The sequence below is a fragment of the Palaemon carinicauda genome, unplaced genomic scaffold (assembly GCF_036898095.1).
Source record: "Palaemon carinicauda isolate YSFRI2023 unplaced genomic scaffold, ASM3689809v2 scaffold442, whole genome shotgun sequence".
NCBI lineage: Eukaryota > Metazoa > Arthropoda > Malacostraca > Decapoda > Palaemonidae > Palaemon > Palaemon carinicauda.
Window position 1 is genome coordinate 48,712 of NW_027171698.1, and position 22,824 is coordinate 71,535.

The 22,824-nt window shown below is 34.3% G+C and overlaps 1 long non-coding RNA gene across 1 annotated transcript; it reads right to left on the reverse strand.

The window, feature by feature from the left end:
* Positions 1-1,193: 1,193 nt before the first annotated feature.
* On the reverse strand, positions 1,194-21,201 carry LOC137636917 (uncharacterized). The gene is made up of 3 exons (XR_011043292.1): positions 20,911-21,201; positions 20,184-20,415; positions 1,194-17,100 (listed from the first exon to the last, which is right to left on the reverse strand). It is a non-coding gene; the product is annotated as an uncharacterized lncRNA (long non-coding RNA).
* Positions 21,202-22,824: the final 1,623 nt, after the last annotated feature.

Here is a 22,824-nt window from a genome sequence, read left to right on the forward strand (position 1 = left end):
CACTTTGAGATGTACTGTCCTCATTGTGGCTGAGTGTTATTCACTTTGAAGAAATTGTAATTACTTGAAGTTGTTTGAGAAATGCAAAAAAATCTTTGAACTAATTTTATGAGAGTAACTGCAGCACTAGTATCAAGCTATACATTTTCTTTTTATTGTCTTTAAACTATAAAAATGGTTTAGATATCTTCTATGATCAGGTTAGGTTAAAAAATATATGTATTCAAAATATAACAGGTAAATGATAAGTTTAAAAGCAGCAAGTTAATGTGGATTGAAACCCTTTTTTGCTGGACAGAGTTGTCCTTAAGTTTGGTCTTAAATTATTTATTGTATATTATGGCAATCGAAGCTCGGTCGTAAATCAGGTTTTCCCTGTAATGCTAAAACAAGCACGAATAAAATTGTCATCAGCTACGACAATGTTTTATAGGGGACGGAAGGCTTACCTAGTGCTTGGTGGATCCTCAAACCTAGAGGTTCTAGTTTTCGGATCCTCCTGCCGCTAGGTGAGCCACCTCCGTGTCTAAGAAAGAATTGTCTTGGCTCTGGCAATCTTTGTCATGCTGATTTTAGTATCATGAGGAAAGCTAGATTAAAGACCGAGCTCAGATTGCTTGAAAATAGAAAGAAGAATTTCAAACTAATTTAAACTTAAGACGACTATGTTTTCAGCAGAAAGTTTCAATCTATTTCAACTCATTAGATTTCATTTACTTGTTATATTTTGTTTAAATATTTTTAACTTAACCTTATGATGGACAGACATCTGATACATTATTATAATTTAAAGAGAATAAATAGAAATGTACTGCAGTTCCTCACAGCTTCAAGTAATCAAATCACTTCAAAGTGATTAACACTCGGCCACAATGAGGACAGTACATTTCAAAATAAATTTGGGAGTTCCATGACACTCCAGGAACTTTAGGGATTTTACATATTCAATTTCTATGGATTTAATTGTTCATTTTATCATGACCCCATTGTTACCATTGTATCATGCTTTTTGCTTATAGAGTAAAAATTATTCATATGAAATTTGACCAACTAAAAATACTATGCAAGATAAAAAAATGTATAATAAAAATGTATGTTTAAGAGGACCAATAAAATTCATAAGTTGACAAGAAAAAAACTTTTATTTCTCATATTTTTTTTGTTTCATTTCTTTGATGTGTATGTGTACAAAGACAAGAAAAAACTTTAATTTCTTATATTACAAAATACTTTATTTAAAAAAAATTTATACAATACATTAGTGTCCCCCCCCAAAAAAGGGCTGACCTTACAGAATGATTTCCTGGTGCTAAGAGACCTTCCCTTGTTGCCCTGCAACCCAGAGAACTCATACAGTAGTCTAAACAATTCCAGAGTATAACTACCATGGCAACTGTGGTGTGTGTATTTCTCCTGAATGGAAAATTAATTTGAAAACTGCTTGGTAACTGGAAGCATTCTGTCACTAAGTCATCTTCCAGTGTTGGTTAATATTAACTGAAATGAGTTATCTTAGGAAGATAAGAATGTGATTATAGTTTGGGACAATACTGCCAATCTTTTATCCTTCACATAAAAGTTCTGACTTAGATGAGATTCTTAAAGGTGATCAAAATGTTACAGTGGAAGAGGTAATCTTGAACCCAGTACTTGAGAAAATTCTTTAAGTCACACTTGTATTTTGCCCAATGGCTTGATTTTCAAAAGTTCTACTTCACTAACAAGTAAATTTGAATTTTAAAATCATGACTGGACATTGAATTTAGATTGTTTTACCTATTCAGTTCCCTAAGACCATCTTAGTCAAAACCATTTTCATACTCCTTTTGAAGAAGACCATCAAACTAACTCTTACTTTACATCATGATCTGAAGGAATACCGTACATGGAAAGTATGTTGCATAAGATGAGTGTCTGGGTATTGATACCATATAATTGAAAGCTATCTTCTTTAAAAGACACTAGGGGGTTGGAATTTCATTTTTGTTGCATATCCCTAATTCCATACTGCAATGCATACCATAGAATATAAGTCCAGTTTCAGAATATAGCATGTTCAAGAAGCATTAACATTAGCCGTAAGTTTTACGTTCCTTTCAGATTAATAATACTTGGATAAGCAGGATAAATTCTAACTAAATAAAAGACAAATTTACCAAACTAAGAATATATTTTAAATGTGACTTCAAGGTCAGAGCAAACATTTTCCCAGCATGTACAACCAGATGTTTGATTACAAATGAAATTATTTCACTACTTTTCAAGCAAATGTAATTGTCTAATTTGTTCTGAATATGAACAACTGAGTGTGTGCTCAGTTAAAAGTATGAATCAAGTAATGTAGTATTCATTGATGTGAATTACACAAAAGTTAACATTCTATTTATACACTTGCATCAGTAGAAATAATGAAAAGCAACTTGAATGTGAATGAATCATCATTAACGTTCAGACATTTGTAATTTACTTGAATGTGACAAGTCACCAACGAACGAAGGCATGAGTCATTATTTCGAGCACAGTTCATTATACCAGGTTTTAAAAACTTCCAAGAAAGCAGTAAGACCAAATACACGTCCGAGAAACACCTTCCATGCGATGCCTCTTGAATGAGCAAAAGACTTTGGAAAAGGGGATGACATCAATGCAGGGTACTACCCTGACGCCCGCTAACCTCACCCCAGGCGAGACGGCAGATCGAACTAGTGTTGCATTCCCCTGCACCAACGAGTTAGCACAGGCAGCGTACCTACCAAGGCAAGGCTTTGAGAGACGAGCCTATGGCACTAAGGTAATCCTAGATACCATAAGGCAAGCAGTCAAATACCTTCCTTGGCAGGCAATTGCTACCTGACCTTTACATTATATGAAAACCTCTGGACATAATAAAGTTATTTCCTGCAATTTCTGTACACCAAAAGGCAAAATTTCTTTAAATGTGTTTTGAATTATGCATCTTGCTGTAAATGCCCATTTTCAATCATTGGTTGTTCTTAATACTGTATAAATTTGAATACCTTTCACCTATCTTCACCCCAATAGACCAAAACAACAGCAAATTCCAAATAGCTATGGCCTACATCATTGGAGACAAAATCCTCTATCGTTGCAAATGAACTTGCTATGAATGAACCCAATTATCTATTATTTTTACCATATTCATCTATCGTTGCAAATGAACTTGCTATGAATGAACCCAATTATCTATTATTTTTACCATATTCATCAAACAGCAACAAACAAATGGACAAAATATTACCAATAGTACAAAGAGAACAGCGACTGGTTTAGGTCAAAGAATGGTAACTGATTAACCTAGGCATTCAAAGCAAAAAAAGACTAAGTCCAATGAGCAAAGACTACAGTAATCAAATGGTAATGTATCTAAAGATCCAATAAAAGATTCCCATTCATTCTGACCACTAGGTAGTATTCCATGTCTTTCCTTTTTGTAGGGAAATGCTTAAGTCCCTGTCTCCAATAGATAAAAGCACAAAGACCATCCAAATCAATTTGATACCAACAAAATAAAAGCAATGAAAATACAAAATCCAGCTTAAAAAATCCTTAACTCCTATCTTGGAGTAAAGATGAGATTTGGATTTATGAATTCAGGTGAAACAGCACTGGGGCAAAATGAAGGAATATAAAATGGAGAGATAAGAAACCAAGAGGATCAATTGCTCTGTAATGCATCACTTTACTTGACAAGCAAGATTACTGTAGCGTTCTGCAGACCTAGCAAACACAAATGAGCACAGGTATTGAACAACAAGCATGAGAGCAGATTTGCTAGAAATGTAGCAAGGTTGTGAAGCCAACCCTTGGCAAATCAAAGAAAAATTTTGGGAATGCGTTACTAAAAAAAGCTTGATGCCTTTACATACCAACTTGAGGGACAATAGCACCATCAAAAGACTCAACAGCAGGGAAAAATTAAGATGTATAATAATATTTCTGCCCTTATAAAACCTCATTCAATATGCAGAGTTCATATGACCATCAAAATTGTTTTGCGTAGCAATTAACAACACTACACTTTCAACAAACAAGATGCAGTATACTTAAGTAAAAATAATGCGCAGCAAAGTTAACATTGGTGCATTATTCACCAATGCCTGCTGAAATAGTAGGTCAGCTGATCAGAGCCCTGTTTTAGCAGTCTCATTTTTATTTATGAGAAACAGTGACTGCAGACAATTCCTCTAACCCAAACAAACCTGGTAGCAATCACCATATAATAGAGCAATCTTTAATCAATGAGAAGAAAGCTATAACAACTCAAGTTTAATTTAATAACTCACAAACTAAACCCAAGACAGGATGCGACAAATAGCATTTTCAGGGAACAGAAAATTAATATCATACTAAGGGTAGAAAAATTAATAAGTTATCCAGGGAATATAAAATGGATAGCATATTCATAGCAAAATAGAAACACCATATTCAGAGCACAAACAAACAGCAAAAATGACAGAATAGTCAAAGAAAATTGGATTCCCAGACGTACAGGTGAAGAACCTGATCTCAATTATATAGCAATTACCATTAAAGTTGACCTTATTGTTGCAGACTGATTTGAGAAGTCTACTTTATGAAAGACGGAAGTGTAATATGACAGTGTTACAATATTTCCCAAGTGATACAGAGGCATAAAATCTTCACCTTTAAACCATCACTAAAAACACAAACTTAGATTTCAGTCTAAGGTAACCAGCCATGAATTAAATCTGCAAAACTAGGATGAAATAAATCCATAAAAAAATCCTGCAAGTGCAGGAGAAAAATCCCTGAAAATCCACAGCAGTAATAGCATCATGTATTATCCTACAGCTTCATGACAAGAACAATGCCCGCCAGTACATTTCACAATAATGACGACCAGTAACAAGAGCAATGTATCTTGAAAATACCAGAGGAAGAACCTTGTTTTTTTTCTCCTTTCCGACTCCATACCAAGTCGGGAATAACCTATCTACTTGTCATAGAACATGCATCACTTAACAAATTATCCAGAAAAAAGAACTTCCGTTGTCACCTGCCTCATTGAGCTACAGAGAATTTAACATCAATGGTAATCACCTTAGATCATTTACCTTCAGCTAGGACTCAAAGCTGTACAAGGGAGTTACAAACATCACCAACTATCCTCCTATCTAATCCAGATACAAGTTACCCATCCAATCCAACAGCAATGCCTAAGTCAGAGCATATGAGCTGCTCAAAATTCAATGCTATCAAAAGACAATATTCATCTAATAGCAATATTCGATCAGTTCCAAATACTAACCAAAGTACAGCCTTTCATAGATTAAATACTAAAAATACCAAGTCCTTTACAAATCAAAACCTTTCAAATACAAGGAAAATTGAGTGCTATTTTGCTTTGATTCAACACAAGTGGAAAACACCTTGTGATATGTACAAAAAAGACACAAGAATTCTTGGATATAACAGATGCTCTGGAACTTACCAGAAATACGGAGGGGACACTAAAGACGTAGGAAGTAAGATCTTCCTGATGAAGAAATTAGAAGTCTGTACAAAAATCGGTATCCCTTATTGTAGACAGGGACCAGAAATCAAGATACAAAACTGGTTTCAAAGTGGCCCAGCATACAGGTGAAGAGTTAATGAGAGGAATGTCCAAAGAAGTGACACCGAGTGGCAGTGAGTCAAGTTTTGACTTCCGTTCAAAAGACAAATGGAGGAACTGATCAGATGAGAGACTCTTGAATGGAAGCTTTAAAATGGACACGAAAAAAGCATTCCCTTGATGGCGCTTGACATCGTTTTCATCCCTGATTCACAGTGAAGAGCTCTTGCAACCTCTTGATAACTTCAAGTACAGTAACTCTTCATACGGATTGACAATGCAACTGCCCATGTTCCACATAAGAGTAGGGGAATGTTATTCCTGTGGGGCATTCTTAACTGCATTGCACTGACACATGAAAGGAAAGAAATCTTACAAAGAAATAAGAAAACCATCCAACACATGGAGGGTTCACATCAGAGCAGATATACATGAGAGGAATATAGAAAAAGCAAAGATAAATGAGTATATCAAAATACCTTAAAGTCAACTTTGACCATTTTCATAATGGATCCCTAAGGTAAATTCCTTAGATCTGCAAGAAATTCAGCAGGGATTTATCAATGCAAGGTGCATCCTGATATTTTACATAAAACAAATTCAAATCCAACATAGATTTACAAGGATTAACCACAAAATCAATCCTTCAGAAAACAGAAAGAAACCCATGGTGAAATATGAACCTTTCATTACCACAAATTGAACTTTTAGATAAGACAGAAAGTTTTAATGATTGAAGCAAAAACAAATCCCCCACACCAGAGTGGAATAAGTCCAGGTAAAATGCGGAAATTAAATTAACCAAACTAATCTTTCAAATCGATGGGAAAGTTGTTTAGAATAGATTTAGCACAAAAACAATCTCCTAACTGGAATAAAAAAACAAAGTAAATTAAGGTTCAGGTCTTATTGGATTCCCTGTTCTAGCCTTAAACAGGAAAATCTTTGGAGACCCCAAAGCATTTTAACCCCCCAAAAAGTAAAAATCCATCTATAGCAGCCTGATGACCACTTCTAGAAAGAAATATTGGGTGAATTTACGAGAGGCAGATTGAATCCTTCGAAACAGTGAACAGATTTATGAATGCAATGCAAGCAAGAAAACTTCTAGTCATTCTTGGAGTTAAGTGAATCTTGTGATAGCCATTTTATAAGTTGTGATATACATAAAATACTCTTGAAAATAAAGATACGACACATTGCTTTATAAACTTTGGATTCTAAAACACAAAAGAACTCATGAATGCCAGAAGTGAATACCAAATTCCTGAACAAAGACTGACAGTAGAAATACAGTATCCAAGGTAAATGCGAAGATACATTTCCCATTACTGTCTCCAAAAAAATACACTGTAATCTCAGTTCTGATACTTAGCAGCAACCAAAGCTACGACAAGAAATTGAATTCTACAAGAACTTCTCCTAAAAAGAGTAAGTTAAGTATTACCACACAAAACCTCTCAACAGATACTAAAGACAGAACATTGCAAAGTTTATGCAATCCTGCTTTCGTCTTAACCCTTTAACCCCCAAAGGACGTACCGGTACGTTCTTGCAAAACACTGTTAATTACATATTTTTGATAATTTTATGAGAAACTTCAGGCATTTTCCAAAAGAACGAGACCAACCTGACCTCTCTAGGACTAAGATTAAGCTTTTTAGAGCAATTTAAAAAAATCATATAGCAAAATGTGCTCGAAATCTAACCTTATGGTGGGGGTAAAAGGGTTAACAATCTTGCATGCTCTCAGTGTCACTTATTTCAACCAAAACAATGGGTGTACTTTGGAATCCTTTACTATTAAGTTAAAGCCATTACAGTATGTCATAAAATGAAATTAGTCTTGAATAAATGGTAAATTACTTTCACATCATCATGGAAAAATTTCCTAAGTTCTGCACTTTACAAATGCTAAAGCTCAATGAATCTGCAGTATTTAGTACTCTTCCTTTTTGTACTGTGGCATCTTTCTCTTCAGCGTATGCAAGTTACTAACACTAACAGCCTCAATAAAATGGATGAGATAACAACTTTTAACAAATAATTTGGGTTATCTTGAATTTTGATTGTCTATCAACATCTCAGAATGAGTTATTGTCTCCTGTCTAGTGTAATTTTGCTCTGAATTTTTGCCTTATCTAGACAAACTTTTTTTCGCCTTCTCTACCATTCCTACAGGTTTTTATCTTGCTGCTTCCATGCTAAGTTTTCTATCCAACTATGCCTCAACTCTTCTCATGAAGTCCAAATCTTCTCAATATGATTACTCCATCCGGAGAGGATCAACGTCCTCTCAGGCAAGAAAGAGCCGCAAGGCCTTCTCTTATGGAGGAACTCCTGCCCCAGAACAGGGAGCCGAAGGACTTATTTACCAATTTTCCAAATGGTTCAATATTCAGATAGCCTAGAGTTCTATCTCGATACTAGCTATAATATAATCAACACTATATATACCCTTCTGTATTGTACCTGTCATTGGTTCCCTTCAGTCTCTTCTGACTTAATTTACCTCATTCTATTATAATTTTCTTAAGAGAAATCCTTGTGTAAGTCCTATGCGAGTGCGGTATAGCAACACTGTACAATGACATATCTTGATAACCTACTTTATAAATCATAAAAGAGACAATTGTCTTTTCGGCTATTTGGAGCCCTGTAAATTGCACAATAAAGTGACAGAATGGATCTGACTAATGATTACCAAATAAAACCAATCCCCATCATAACCTTATCAATCTGGCATCTACCTCAATCTTATTAAAAAAAATTCTTTACCAACTCCTCTGCTTCAAAAAATCTTAAGAGTGAGTTTATGTCTAATACAGTTATTTTCAATGGATTTCTGTTCATTATCAACTTCTTGTGTTATAAAAAAAAAATCTTAAGAGTGAGTTTATGTCTAATACAGTTATTTTCAATGGATTTCTGTTCATTATCAACTTCTCGTGTTATAAAAACTAACGGCATAAGAACAAAATAAACAGCTTCAGCAGTTGCCATTTTATAACCTCAGCTTAAAGTATGGCCTTACTGGATTCCAAAGTACAGTATGTTTTATCCACTGGCAGAAACATGCAACAACTCAATCCCTCAAAGCATCCGACTATCACATTTGCCAATCTAAGTAACCTGGCCATGACAAAATCTCCAACAATGACTACCAAAGAAATGCAATATTGAAGATTATACTCTCTCCACATTGCATGTAGATTTGCAAATAAATCACCGATTTGAGATTAAAGCAGACCGGCTAAAATCAAACATACAGGGAACATTTTCTTGAAGGGTTTACAGCTTAGCTTTTTAATATTCCCTCACTACACATTAGCAACATACAAAAGCATCCCCCATCTATTAAAATACCTCAAAACATGACACTGACGTCGGTATTTTAAGCTTTCGTGGTATTTCACAAGACGATAATGTCTACATTGTTTCCAGGAACAAAAACCAATTACCTTCAAAACAATGAGTCTACTCAGAATTAACATGCCAATATGCTTCAACTTTTTATACAGTTTGCAGGAAATTCGAATACATGTCCAGATGAAAATTCATATAATGAAAAAGTTGTTGCATCATCTCAGGGTGAAATGATACGACCAAGATGCTTGGTCACTTTCCCTCACTCAATTACCCATAAAGGAAGATCACACATGGTGAGAATAAGACATGTACAGGGTGATACCGGACTCCTTTCTTGGAAGTTTTTAAAAGACCTAAATATAAAGGAAAATGTACCCAAACTCTTCTATGTCCTTCGTGGGAAACGTTACACCTATAAATAACAAAAGTCCTAGAATTAATAACTCTTAAATTCACATTCTTTGCTTTTCATTTCTTCAGATGTAATTGTATAAAAAGATTATTTAACTGTTATGTTTTCACCTAAAAGTAATGCTACATTCCAAAATTCTTACATGTAATTGAGCACACACCAAATGTTATGTTCAGATCTAATTAACAAAGACATTTCTCACAAAAAGTAGAAAAATATTCCCTTGTAATCCACCATTTACTTATACATACAGGGCTAATTGCCTGACAAATAAAGTCCTATTTAAAACAAATTTATATTTTGGCAATTTGGCATCTGAATAGCAGAATATTTAAAACTTATAGAAGCATTTTCACTCTAAAAGTAATGTAGAAGACCTACGGCTAATTCCTTTGCTTTCTGAAGACTATTTTCATAAAGCTGGACTTTCAATCTATTTTATACATACACTATAGGAATCAGGTTATACAGCAAAACTGTAATCACCTTAGCAGACATCTGGTAAGGAAGAAGCCTTCAATTCTATCATAAAGTAACCCAAATAGGTTATAAATACTTTCAATCTACTGTATTCTTTTCATTCATCACAATGCAAGTAGGCAATTAATTTGAATGATCTAACTTCCTTGATAGGAATACAAAACAGCATTGCCAAAGATGGTCTATCATCACTGAATAGTTACACAAATCTATTTCCACTTATTGAACCAGTCATAATTTCAAAATGCAATTTTACTTTACATTAGTGAAATGGAACTTGAAAATCATGAGTCGTGCAAATTACAATTGTGACACCTAATTTTCCTCAAGTCCTCCCAAGTTCAAGATTACCTTTTGTTGTGACATTTAAAAAACACCTTTAAGAACTATAATTCATCTAAGTTAAACTTTATACAAAGGATAAAATCAGCAGCATAATCTCAAGCTATAACTTTCTCTACATTCTTATCAATTTCAACCGAGATAACCCATTTCAGCAAATAAAAACCAACTGGAAGATGACAAAGTGAAAGAATGCTCCCAGTAACCAAAGAGTTGTCAAATAAATTATTTCCTTTTCAAGAGAAAACACGTACCATTGCCACGGGAGTAACTCTGGGACCGTTTGACGACTGCATGGCCTCTGGCAAGCAGGGAGGGAGGTCTTCAGTAGCACCAATGAAGTTCTAGTTCCGTAAGCTCAGCCCCTTAAGTGTGGGCCGAAGCCTTTATTTTTTTCTTTCCAATTCAATATCTACATCTGGAAGATAACTTTAACTTTAGATTCGATACAATGGGCAAAGTCAGTTACATAAAGGATTTCCTTTTGACATAAGACTGGGATCGTGCTCAACCCAATGGTAAGACATTTGATTAATTCTCAAAATGAACTTATTAAAAAGTGATCTGTTACATATATCCCACTATACCTAAAATTATTATAATTCAGAACCTTACATCCTACGTTCATCTTACTAACATTCCCTTCATGGCTATAAAACTTGACTGTCAGAAATATTTTCAGGCATGTTTACTCTGAACTAAGAATATAAATGCCATATTGTACAGCTACCTATATAATTTTCACCTAACTCATCATTACTATCACATTTGTATGGGTCGATCTGTGACAGCCGGTGAAAAGGGTCCTTCTTTACACTTTTCTAATATAAACCTTCTAAATATACTAGAGAAAGATAAAAGCATGGAATGCAGAGGTTACAACCCTCGCGCGAACATCTAGTTGGTGTCGTGTATTTAACAAGGGCGTGTGTAAACCACTATTCACAGGCTGTCTTCCATTTAGATAATCCCTTCATCAAAGGGGAGGGCCGTGACAGGCCCTAGAGAATACAGTTGGACTACTCCACCGACACCCACCACTCCTCTCCCCAGAAATAGATTTTTCCTTCGTCAAAATCCCTTTAATACATATAAAAAAAATTACCTAAGACTTTACTATTAACTTTCTTCATTTAATACAAAACTGAGAAATATTATTTTCCTGGCTAACTTGTGGGAATATCAAAACAGAATAAAAAAAAGTGATATCAGATTTCCCCTTTAAGTAGTTACTCATGAAAAGATTTGTCTTCATCCATTTTCTCAATATATATTCTTTTGAGTCTATATAGTCCTGCTATTTTCATATCTATTCATATTTTAGTTACTGCTTCTCATTCTTTCCCATCATAGACATATCCATCCATCCATATACCAAGGCACTTCCCCCAATTTTGGGGGGTAGCTGACACCAACAATAAAACAAAACAAAAAGGGGACCTCTACTCTCTATGTTCCTTCAGCCTAATCAGGGACTCAACCGAGTTCAGCTGGTACTGCTAGGGTGCCACAGCCCAACCTCCCACATTTCCACCACAGATGAAGCTTCATAATGCTGACTCCCCTACAACAAATAATTCTCAATCTAAACTAAATGTGGAAAACCAGTCTTATATCAAAAGAAATTACAGATGTCAGATATCAAAACATAATTAAGTGACTTTAGATAAAAGTTCTCATCAACCCTTTTACCCCTAAGCTATTTGGAACTTTCCAACCCTTAACCTCAAGGCATTTTCTTTTTCAAGCACATTTTGCAATATATTTCTTTTAAATTGCTCTAACAGCCTTAATTTTCACCATAGAGAGGTCAGGTTGGTCTCATTCTTTTGGAAAATGCCAGAAGTTTCTCATAAAGTTATCAAAAATATGTAAAAAAAAATGTAAATAGCAGTTTTTTGCAAGGACGTACCGGTACATCCTTGGGGGTAAAGGGATGAGTTTTGTGAAACGTACCAGTACGTCCATTGGGGTAAAAGGGCTAAAAAAAGTAAAACTAAAGTCACAATACCTTTTGAATTGTACAATAATATAAATAAACCACTAGAAACCCACACTGCAGCAATGACCAAATTCTTTACTGTAGGAGGCTTTTAAGCATATAATATTCATAATAATCATATCCTTTTTAAACCTAAAGGTTCACAGCATAAATTACGGCTACTAATTAAGTATGAAATTTCCTAAAAAGGTCTTTCACCTTATCTTAAAGACTATTACCTGGTATCTAATAAACAAATTTGATTGAATGACTTGGATAAGAAATGCTTTTGCTAAATAAATCAATACACTGAAGCTACTGCATTACTGAAGCCTTTTTCTATCTGAAACGGAGCAAGAGATTCATAAAGTAACAATCGTACGATGACAGAAACTTACTGATTTCCACAAAAATATCCTGAGAGTTTAATCAAAAGCAAATATAGAATCACCCTAAATATTCTATCATTTCATTGGACTAACATTTTGATGGGTGACAAAATATAAGGCACAAAACCTTTCAGTAACAAAATCTATGTATAAAAAAAAAGACCCAGTAGCACAGCCTATGCTTGAACAATCTAGCAAAAATCAAACAAATCTACACCCATCATTAAATTTTAGACTCATAAGTTAAAGCATGAAGACCAAAAGTCTTTTTATAGTTTATAAATGACATATCTGTTTTGACGTTGTTACTGTTTTTAGAATGATTTATTGTTAATTTGGTGTCATCATTTATTTATTTCCTTATTTATTTCCTCACTGGGCTATTTTTCCCTATTGGAGCCCTTGGAATTATAGCATCTTGCTTTTCCAACTAGGGTTGTAGCTTGGCTAGTAATAATAATAATACCTAATATCAGTGCCACTTAGACAATTGGATTGAAAAAAAAAAAAATGGGAATTTCTGGTTCGCCTTGAAAATTGGGAGTTTTTTAACCTGTGAACTACCATTTCCATATCTTTATCTTTTCACTAGCACTTCATCGTGAGATTTTCTCTACATAATCTAGAAAAAAAAGCCTAATAAAACCAACTTCTTTTCGCATGAACAAACGCCTTTTTAAGACTACAAGAAAAACTAATACTTATCCTTGCAACGAAAAAAACATCCACTAAAATTTCCCTTTTCAACAGAATTCAAAGATCTGGTCAATGCTGCAATGGGATACTATAGAACATCCTAAACATAAAAAATCCTATTATAATTATTAACAGGCAGAACATATTTGCAGTATGTAACAAAGGAAAAATAATCTTATTAACTCCAAAAACTAGACAAGGAAGCTGTCAAACATTAAAAAAATTACTTTTTAAAGTAAAATAAATAATCTTTTCACTCCAAAAACTAGACAAGGAAGCTGTTAAACATTAAAAAAATTACTTTTTAAAGTAAAATAAATAATCTTTTCACTCCAAAAAATAGACAAGGAAACTGTCAAAAATTTAAAAAATTACTTTTGAATGTAAAAAAAATTATCTTTTTCTCCAGAAAATACACGGAAGCTGTCAAACGTTAAAAAAAATTACTTTTGAAAGTAAAATAAATAATCTTTTTACTCCTAAAAATAGACAAGGAAACTGTCAAACATTAAAAAAAAATCACTTTTGAAAGTAAAAAATATATAACAAAAGCTTTGAAAACAAAATAAGACAGCAAAACCATAGAACTTAACCACTAAAATGGAATTCAAACCCGTAATCAAAGTAGTTCAAATTAAAATTAGTTAATAGTTACACTTTCAAACTTCCCTTTACAGAACTTGACTATTCACCTTATTCAACTATTTCCCTACTGATGACTGACTAATAAATAGCCTAGATATTTGACTAAGCATTCTGGTTAAGACACTAAAATAAATATACTATGCATAAAATTATTGATTTCATTCAGATTCACCTTCCTAGCAAGGAAAATTCTTGTTAACTTTCAAACATTCAAATACAAGTTTCAAATAGAATCTTTGCAACATTGATCAACAGCTTTGAAAAGCAAAGTGTTCTGCCTGCTAATAATAAAAAAGCTAAACATAATATACAGTGGACATTAAATGTACAGAGAATGCCAACGAGCTTTTTAAAACGGTCTAAAGAAATCGAGTACAGAAGAGATATCCACGAGAACCAGGCCCCAAAGGATAACAAACCCTTGAACATACTGTGCCAATTTGATTTTGATTAACTGAGCTTTAGGAGTAAACCAATGATAATGAGAAGTCAATAAAAGATGGCTTAATAGAAATTCTATGAGTCTATACAAAGCTTGAAATACCCAGTTTATAGATTCTTCTTTATAGAGAACCTGATGTCAAAAAAGCATGTTTGTAATAGGAAAAAAAAAATAAAGTTGGCTCACTGCACTAGAATCTAGAGGCTAAATATTTGCTTTTGAAATATTGATTTTCATTAAGAAAAAAAAATAGTATTTTAAACAAGAAATAAACTAATAAACTTATCAGTATTCTTTACGCTCAGCTAGTAAAGTGAAAAACTAACATATTAAATCTGTGAAGGAGATTGCTTTCAACAAGCCTTATTTTCTTATATCATAACTCATTCTTTAATACAAAATATTTTAAAAGCTTTCCTTCTTGTGCTATTATACAAGGGCTATATCATTCGTTATTTCAATAAAGCTGATTCTGCAAAATTCTTCAAGAGTGTTTCTTCAAGACTAACGTGAGTCTTATAAAATTGGCTAGCTTTTTTGAAAGACAAAACTATTCGAGAAAAAAAAGGGACTAACACTATACCTAAAGCTGGAAGCTTAAGATGATCATGTACTGTATGTAATTCTTTACAGCTAACTTGAGATATAAGTAAACGATTCACTAACCATTCAAAAATTAAAATAGAAAGCTTGATTATAAAGCAAAATATAACAAATATAACTGAAAAGCTCCAAGAAGTAATAAGAAACTAACCCTTACTTTATAGGAACAGCAAAACTGACAGAATTAAATTAAACTATTCCTAACTTACTGATCGTAAAAAGTAAAATTTCACGGCATTCTGATTAATTTTTCAATAACGGCTCAAAGAATAATTGTCTGTATCTATCCCGAATACAGAAAGAATCAAGTTAAACTATTCCTAACTTACTGATCAAGTAAAATTTCACGGCATTCTGATTAATTTTTTAATAACGGCTCAACGAATAATTGTCTGTATCTATCCCGAATACAGAAAGAATCAAGTTAAACTATTCCTAACTAACTGACCATACAAGTAAAATTTCACGGCATTCTGATTTATTTTTCAAGAACGGCTCAGAGAGTAATTGTCTCAAACTGAATCAAAACTTGTTGTTGACAGCTACATAATTACAACAAATTTGATACTAACAAATCTACGCTGTATCATTTTCATTGACGTATCCATAATTGCGAACATTATATTTACAAGATAAACTACCTTATCCCTTGAAATCTATAAAAAGTTTTAAGCTCGCTGGCATCTCTTAACCTTTAGAACATAATTTCTCACCAAGCAATATTGTCACAAAATACAAATAATACGAAACAAGAACCTTACAAAATTCTACAAATTTTTTCATATATTACACAAATTCTCCCATTCAAATCTTTCACAACACATTCTACCACAAATACTAATTAGAGTATTCCAACACCAAAGAGTTGCTTTCCTCTTATATTTTTGCTATTCAATTCTATCCTTGGGACCTAAAATACTTTCATCCATATTCACCTGATCTTTTTCTATCAAAGTTGAAAATTTTTCTATTAAGAAAAAAAATTGTGAAACTAGATACTAAATACGCATCAAACCCATTGAAAAATAAACCAAAGTTTCTTAAAAGTTAAAATCATTTGGGAGGAGAAAACTCTACACAAAATAGTATTTTGAAGATAACTAACTGGGATTGACATTATAAAATCAAGTATGTACTGTATGTGTCTCTGGAAATGTTAAAATAAAAAGAAATTATATGAACTTGGGGAAACCATTTTTAAAACCCTATAATAGTCCTTCAACTAAACCTTGAACTTAAAAAATCTACTGAAAACAAACTTTTTGTATATATGCTTTTCTGTTGACCCGGTTGATATGTTTAGTTCCATATTGTATATAAGACTGATCTACTTTAAACGTTGTTACTGATCTTACAACATCAATTCTTTATTCATTAACCCTTTTACCCCCAGGCTATTTGGAAATTTCCAACCCTTAACCCCCATGGGGTTATTTTCTTTCAAGCACATTTTGCAGTATATTTTTTTTTTAAATTACTCTAACAGCCTTAATTTTTGTCATAGAGAGGTCAGGTTGGTCTCATTCTCTTGGAAAATGCCTGAAGTTTCTCAAAAAATTATCAAAAATATGCAAAAAAAATTTTAATAGCAGTTTTTTGCAAGGACGTACCAGTACGTCCATGGGGGTAAATGGATGAGTTTTGTGAAACGTACCAGTACATCCTTTGGGGGTAAAAGAGTTAATTATATCCAGCTCATTTCTCCCTCTTGGACTTGAGGCATTTTGCCAGGGTTGTAGCTTGCCTAGAAATAATAATGATATTGACAGAACAGTTTAGGTCACAGACTTAGATCTTTGGAAAGGAAGAATAAATCAATATTGAACATAAAAAAGCACCTGTCAATCAATATGAAGACCCAGTTCAGTTAATATACTCATTCAGTCATTGGTCATTAAGCTGCAAAAGACAATTTTCATGTAAGAATGTATAAATTCCTCAACATAATCATCGATCATCGGTGAAATAACTAACATTCAGACGATCATGCATCGATCATACACACACATGCAAATTACAGAATTAGTCATTATAATGTGGCAAAAAAACAATGGCGTTCCTTGTAAACGAGCAGTAATTTCCATCAAACAATTCTTTAGCGGTGTCGTCAATACTTTAACTTCATGCGGAAGTCAATACTGTAATCTGAAAAAGAAAATTAAATATTCAAGCCATGTTTTTAAAAACATCTTAAAATAATATATATGGGAAATTTTTGTAATAAGCGTCTCTATGAACCTCCCTGGATATTTATATTGCTTTATAAATATTTTTGTTATTGTTGCTGTATCAGATAAAGATGGCCAATTGAATCACATTCCGGGTAATAAAAGTAAGTGTTAGTCTTTACCCAAAGAAAATTCATAATGGCTTACTAACTGAGCTTGCAAGCGAGCAAAAAGGTACTGTCATCCGGAAAATGATGCAATCACCAATACATAACCAACAATTAACCCTTTTACCCCCAGGCTCTTTGGAAATTTCCAACCCTTAACACCCCAAGGGGTTATTTTTTCCCAAGCACATTTTACAGTATATATTTTTTAAATTGCTCTAACAGCCTTAATTTTTGTCATAGAGAGGTCAGGTTGGTCTCATTCTCTTGGAAAATGCCTGAATTTTCTCAAAAAATTATTAAAAATATGAAAAAAAAAAAAATTGTTATAGCATTTTTTTGCAAGGACGTACTGGTACGTCCATGGGGGTAAAGGGATGAGTTTTGTGAAACGTACCAGTACGTCCTTTGGGGGTAAAAGGGTTAAAATTCTGTTTTTATAAATCTCTCAAGTTCCATTCAAGACTTTTATTTCATAAATGTATAAGCAATAGCATTACTGAACTTGTCTATCTTCAATAATATCTTGATCATTTACTAAGCCTATCTGTATAATTTATCTTCATAAAAAAGATTATCTAATTTTCTAAAGTTTATCTCGCTAGCTATTCCATCTTTAATTAACCCTTTTACCCCCAACGCTATTAGGAACTTTCCAACCCTTAACACCCCAGGCTTTTTTTTCAAGCACATTTTGCAATATATATATTTTTTAAATTGCTCTAACAGCCTTAATTTTTGTCATAGAGAGGTCAGGTTGGTCTCATTCTCTTGGAAAATGCCTGAATTTTCTCAAAAAATTATTAAAAATATGAAAAAAAAAAAAATTGTTATAGCATTTTTTTGCAAGGACGTACTGGTACGTCCATGGGGGTAAAGGGATGAGTTTTGTGAAACGTACCAGTACGTCCTTTGGGGGTAAAAGGGTTAAAATTCTGTTTTTATAAATCTCTCAAGTTCCATTCAAGACTTTTATTTCATAAATGTATAAGCAATAGCATTACTGAACTTGTCTATCTTCAATAATATCTTGATCATTTACTATGCCAATCTGTATAATTTATCTTCATAAAAAAGATTATCTGATTTTCTAAAGTTTATCTCGCTAGCTATTCCATCTTTAATTAACATGAAATCTATCGTGTGAGACATTTTCAAGTTCAGAAATAACAACACTTAAAATAAAATAATTTTCTGGAACTAAGCAATACGTTCCCCGATCAAAGGTAATACTGTACTACAAAGTCCATTACACTTCTCTGTATCTTGGATATGATATTTTTATATTAAAGTCATAATTATTTCAATAACATATGGCAATAATAATAAAATAGTGTTTCATATCATAAAAAACATTTTCTTCAAATGTGTTTAGAAATAGGAATGAATGGCGAGCAATTGTGACACAGTTCCAATAGGCCCTACTGCTTCCTCCGGTGCCTTAGATGACCACGGAGATTGCAGCAGTAGGGGATTCAGTGATATGAAGCTTCATCTGTTGTGGATAACGGGGGAGGGTGGGCTGTGGCACCCTAGCAGTACCAGCCAAACTCTGTTGAGTCCCTTGTCAGGCTGGGAGGAACGTAGAGACGAGAGGTCCCCTTTTTTGTTTCACTTGTTTGATGTTGGCTACCCCCCAAAATTGGGGGAAGTGCCTTGGTATATGTATGTATGTATATATGGATGTGTTTAGTCAATGTTAGTTCAGATGAAAACACATGACAAGAATCATCAGCCAATATATACCCAACAAAATTGGGATGAATACGAATAAGGCCTGAGCAAGCACTTCAGATGCCAATCTGAAGTGGGTCTGACTGAGAAGCTTGAATAACTGTGGGAGTTCCCTAATGGAAACAGACATTTTTAGGGTGAAATGAAGCAACTATGGCATACTTTTAACCCTTTTACCCCCAGGCTCTTTGGAAATTTCCAACCCTTAACCCCCAAGGGGTTATTTTTTCCCCAACACATTTTGCAGTATATTTTTTTTAAATTGCTCTAACAGCCTTAATTTTTGTCATAGAGAGGTCAGGTTGGTCTCATTCTCTTGGAAAATGCCTGAAGTTTCTCAAAAACTACATCCAGTATTCCTGTTCCCATGGAGCCAGAATAAAGGGAATGCTAGTTGCTGGATAGAAATGCCCTGCATTCCCATTCAGTGGTGGTATGCTCAGTCTGTAAGTTGTGAGAACAGATGTTTTTTCCCATTATGTGACAACTCTCAACCTTCACTACTGGCACTAAACCCAGCACAAGAAATTGGTGTGAAAACACCTCCACCGAGTATCAAGACACTCCTTAATGTTGTGTAAACCAATGTTTTTTCCCGCCATTAGACAACACTTAGAACTCACTCAAGAAGGGAGGTTTCTGAAACTACTGCAACCAGCAATGTCTCTCCAACGGGAGAGAAACGGTAGGGCGTAACACCTGTTGATCGGACTTCCCGGACTACTTTTACTCGTTTTCCTTCAGAAGTTAAGGCGAATACTCAGCCAAGACGACACGGTAGAAGGGAGAACTTGAAGACCTTCTTTGGAATCGTGCAGGCTGATAATAACACACTCACAGGGGAGAGGCCACAACAGCACAATGACACCGAAAAGTATGTCTTTACTCTTCAGTGGCTTAAGTCAAAGCAAATGTTTTGCTACCTTGGGGGTGGCCTACTTGCCACCCGCCAATTACTACGGTAATACCTCGTTAAAAGTTTAACCGGCCATTTCCAGCCTTACCGAAGTCGAACGTTTGTATTGTGTGGAGGAACAAAAAAGGGTTTATGAAGCACAAAATATTTAAAGATGTTTTGATACTAACAAAAGATTATAAAATGGAAAAGGGAACACAGTGTTTGCTTACAGCTTGTATAAGTCACATCCACACTACTTACCACGGCATATTCATCTAAATGGGATTTTTGTTATTCCAATGGGATCTCCATCAGTAATCTCTTCTACGTCTCATGATCACGTGATTTCCCCTGAACCGAAGCTTCTTTTCCATACGAGCAACCACGGTGAAATCGTTAACTTCTGTTGTTCGATATAGAGTCCTCACTTTCTCGCAGACACTCACTGCTGGCCGGGGCAGTCATAAATCAAATGGGGCATCATTCACAAGGTCTGCAAAAAGAAAAAAACAATAATCAACTTACTCTCAAACCAGAATACTTCCTAATTCTGATCTTTCTCAATATGAAGAAAATCCTATCTTCAATATAAATGCATCTATGAGGTAGCAAGCCTTGTCTTTTACCTAATTCTCAGCCTAATTGCAGACTCCCATATTCGTTAAGCTATTCTACAATGAATAATAAAGGGTCTTCAAAATATGAACGTCTCGTCTAAAATCATGCACGTCCTACACTCCAATTCCCATGAAACTCAAGACTCATTTTCAGAGTACTGTTTTGTCTCTAACAGGCAAAACATCACAGGCAAATTCAGGCACAATACCATAATAAAAAAAAGTTTTTAGATTTAAACAGTATTTTCAATAGACACAACACAACCCATAAATAAACTACAAACACGTATACTTGACTGCATTGAATTTCCCCTCAGTATAATGATTAAGATTTCCCTAAATACAATACAGAAATAAAAAATTAAATATACCTATGCTGTGTAGGGACTTCTCTTTGAAGTGAGATTCCAATCTTGCCTTCGCAATTTGTGGTATTTATTTAAACTTTACTATTATTAAATATTGTATTTCATTTTTCCTTGTTTCCTTTCCTCACTAGGCTATTTTCCCTGTCGCAGCCCCTGGGCTTATAGCATCTTAATTTTCCAATCAGGGTTATAGCCTAGCAAATAATAATAATAATAACTCATATTACAGACACAACCAAAAACCTGAAGGCTATTTGAAACTGAATTCCATATAATACTATATAAACTGAATCAGGATACTGTATAGTACTTATCTTGGCATGAGAGAAAACCATTCTCATCTTGCTGCTTAGGATAAAAGACCGCTGCTCATCAACCTCAGCTTCCAGTTCGCGGAAATGGTTATTCTTTGTTTGTATAAATCTGGAATTAAAAAAAAGAATAATTAAAATATGCTCTGAATGCTCAAGTTAACCCTTTTATCCCCAAAGGACGTACTGGTACGTTTCACAAAAGCCATCCCTTTACCCCCGTGGACGTACCGGTACGTCCTTGCAAAAAATGCTATAAAAAATTTTTTTTTTCATATTTTTTGATAATTTTTTTGAGAAAATTCAGGCATTTTCCAAGAGCATGAGACCAACCTGACCTCTCTATGACAAAACTTAAGGCTGTTAGAGCAATTTAAAAAAAAATATACTGCAAAATGTGCTGGGAAAAAAATAACCCCTTGGGGGTTAAGGGTTGGAAATTTCCAAATAGGGTTAAGCAAGCCATGAAGTTTCCTTTCAAAATGTTATTTTGATTATAAAATAAATTTTTGAATATACTTACCCGGTGATTATATAGCTGCAACTCTGTTGCTCGACAGACAACTCTACGGTAAAAACTCGCCAGCGATCGCTACACAGGTTGCGGGTGTGCCCAACAGCGCCATCTGTCGACCAGATACCCAGTTCTCAATGTAAACAAAGACTCAATTTTCTCCTCGTCCCACTGCGTCTCTATTGGGGAGGAAGGGAGGGTCATTTAATTTATAATCACCGGGTAAGTATATTCAAAAATTTATTTTATAATCAAAATAACATTTTTCAATATTTAACTTAGCCGGTGATTATATAGCTGATTCATACCCAGGATGGTGGGTAGAGACCAGTAATATATGTTTACACTTTTATGAGCTAAGAGTTTTTTATTTCATTTTAGAAGTTATCAAAATAACAAAAACAAAATAAATAGGTACCTGGTAAGGAAGTCGACTTGAACAATTACTCTGCCTTTTAAGTACGTCTTCCTTACGGAGCCTCGCGATCCTCTTAGGATGCTGATCGACCCCTAGGATCTGAAGTATCAAGGGTTGCAACCCATACAACAGGACCTCATCAAACCCCTAATCTAGGCGCTCTTAAGAAATGACTTTGACCACCCGCCAAATCAACCAGGATGCGAAAGGCTTCTTAGCCTTCCGGACAACCCAAAAAAACAACAATAAAAACATTTCAAGAGAAAGATTAAAAGGGTATGGAATTAGGGAATTGTAGTGGTTGAGCCCTCACCCACTACTGCACTCGCTGCTACGAATGGTCCCAGTGTGTAGCAGTCCTCGTAAAGAGACTGGACATCCTTTAGATAAAAAGACGCAAACACTGACTTGCTTCTCCAATAGGTTGCGTCCATTATACTTCGCAGAGATCTATTTTGCTTAAAGGCCACGGAAGTTGCGACAGCTCTAACTTCGTGTGTCCTCACCTTAAGCAATGCTTGGTCTTCCTCACTCAGATGTGAATGAGCTTCTCGTATTAACAGTCTGATAAAGTAGAATAAAGCATTCTTTGACATAGGCAAAGATGGTTTCTTAACTGAACACCATAAAGCTTCAGATTGGCCTCATAAAGGTTTAGTTCGCTTTAAATAGAA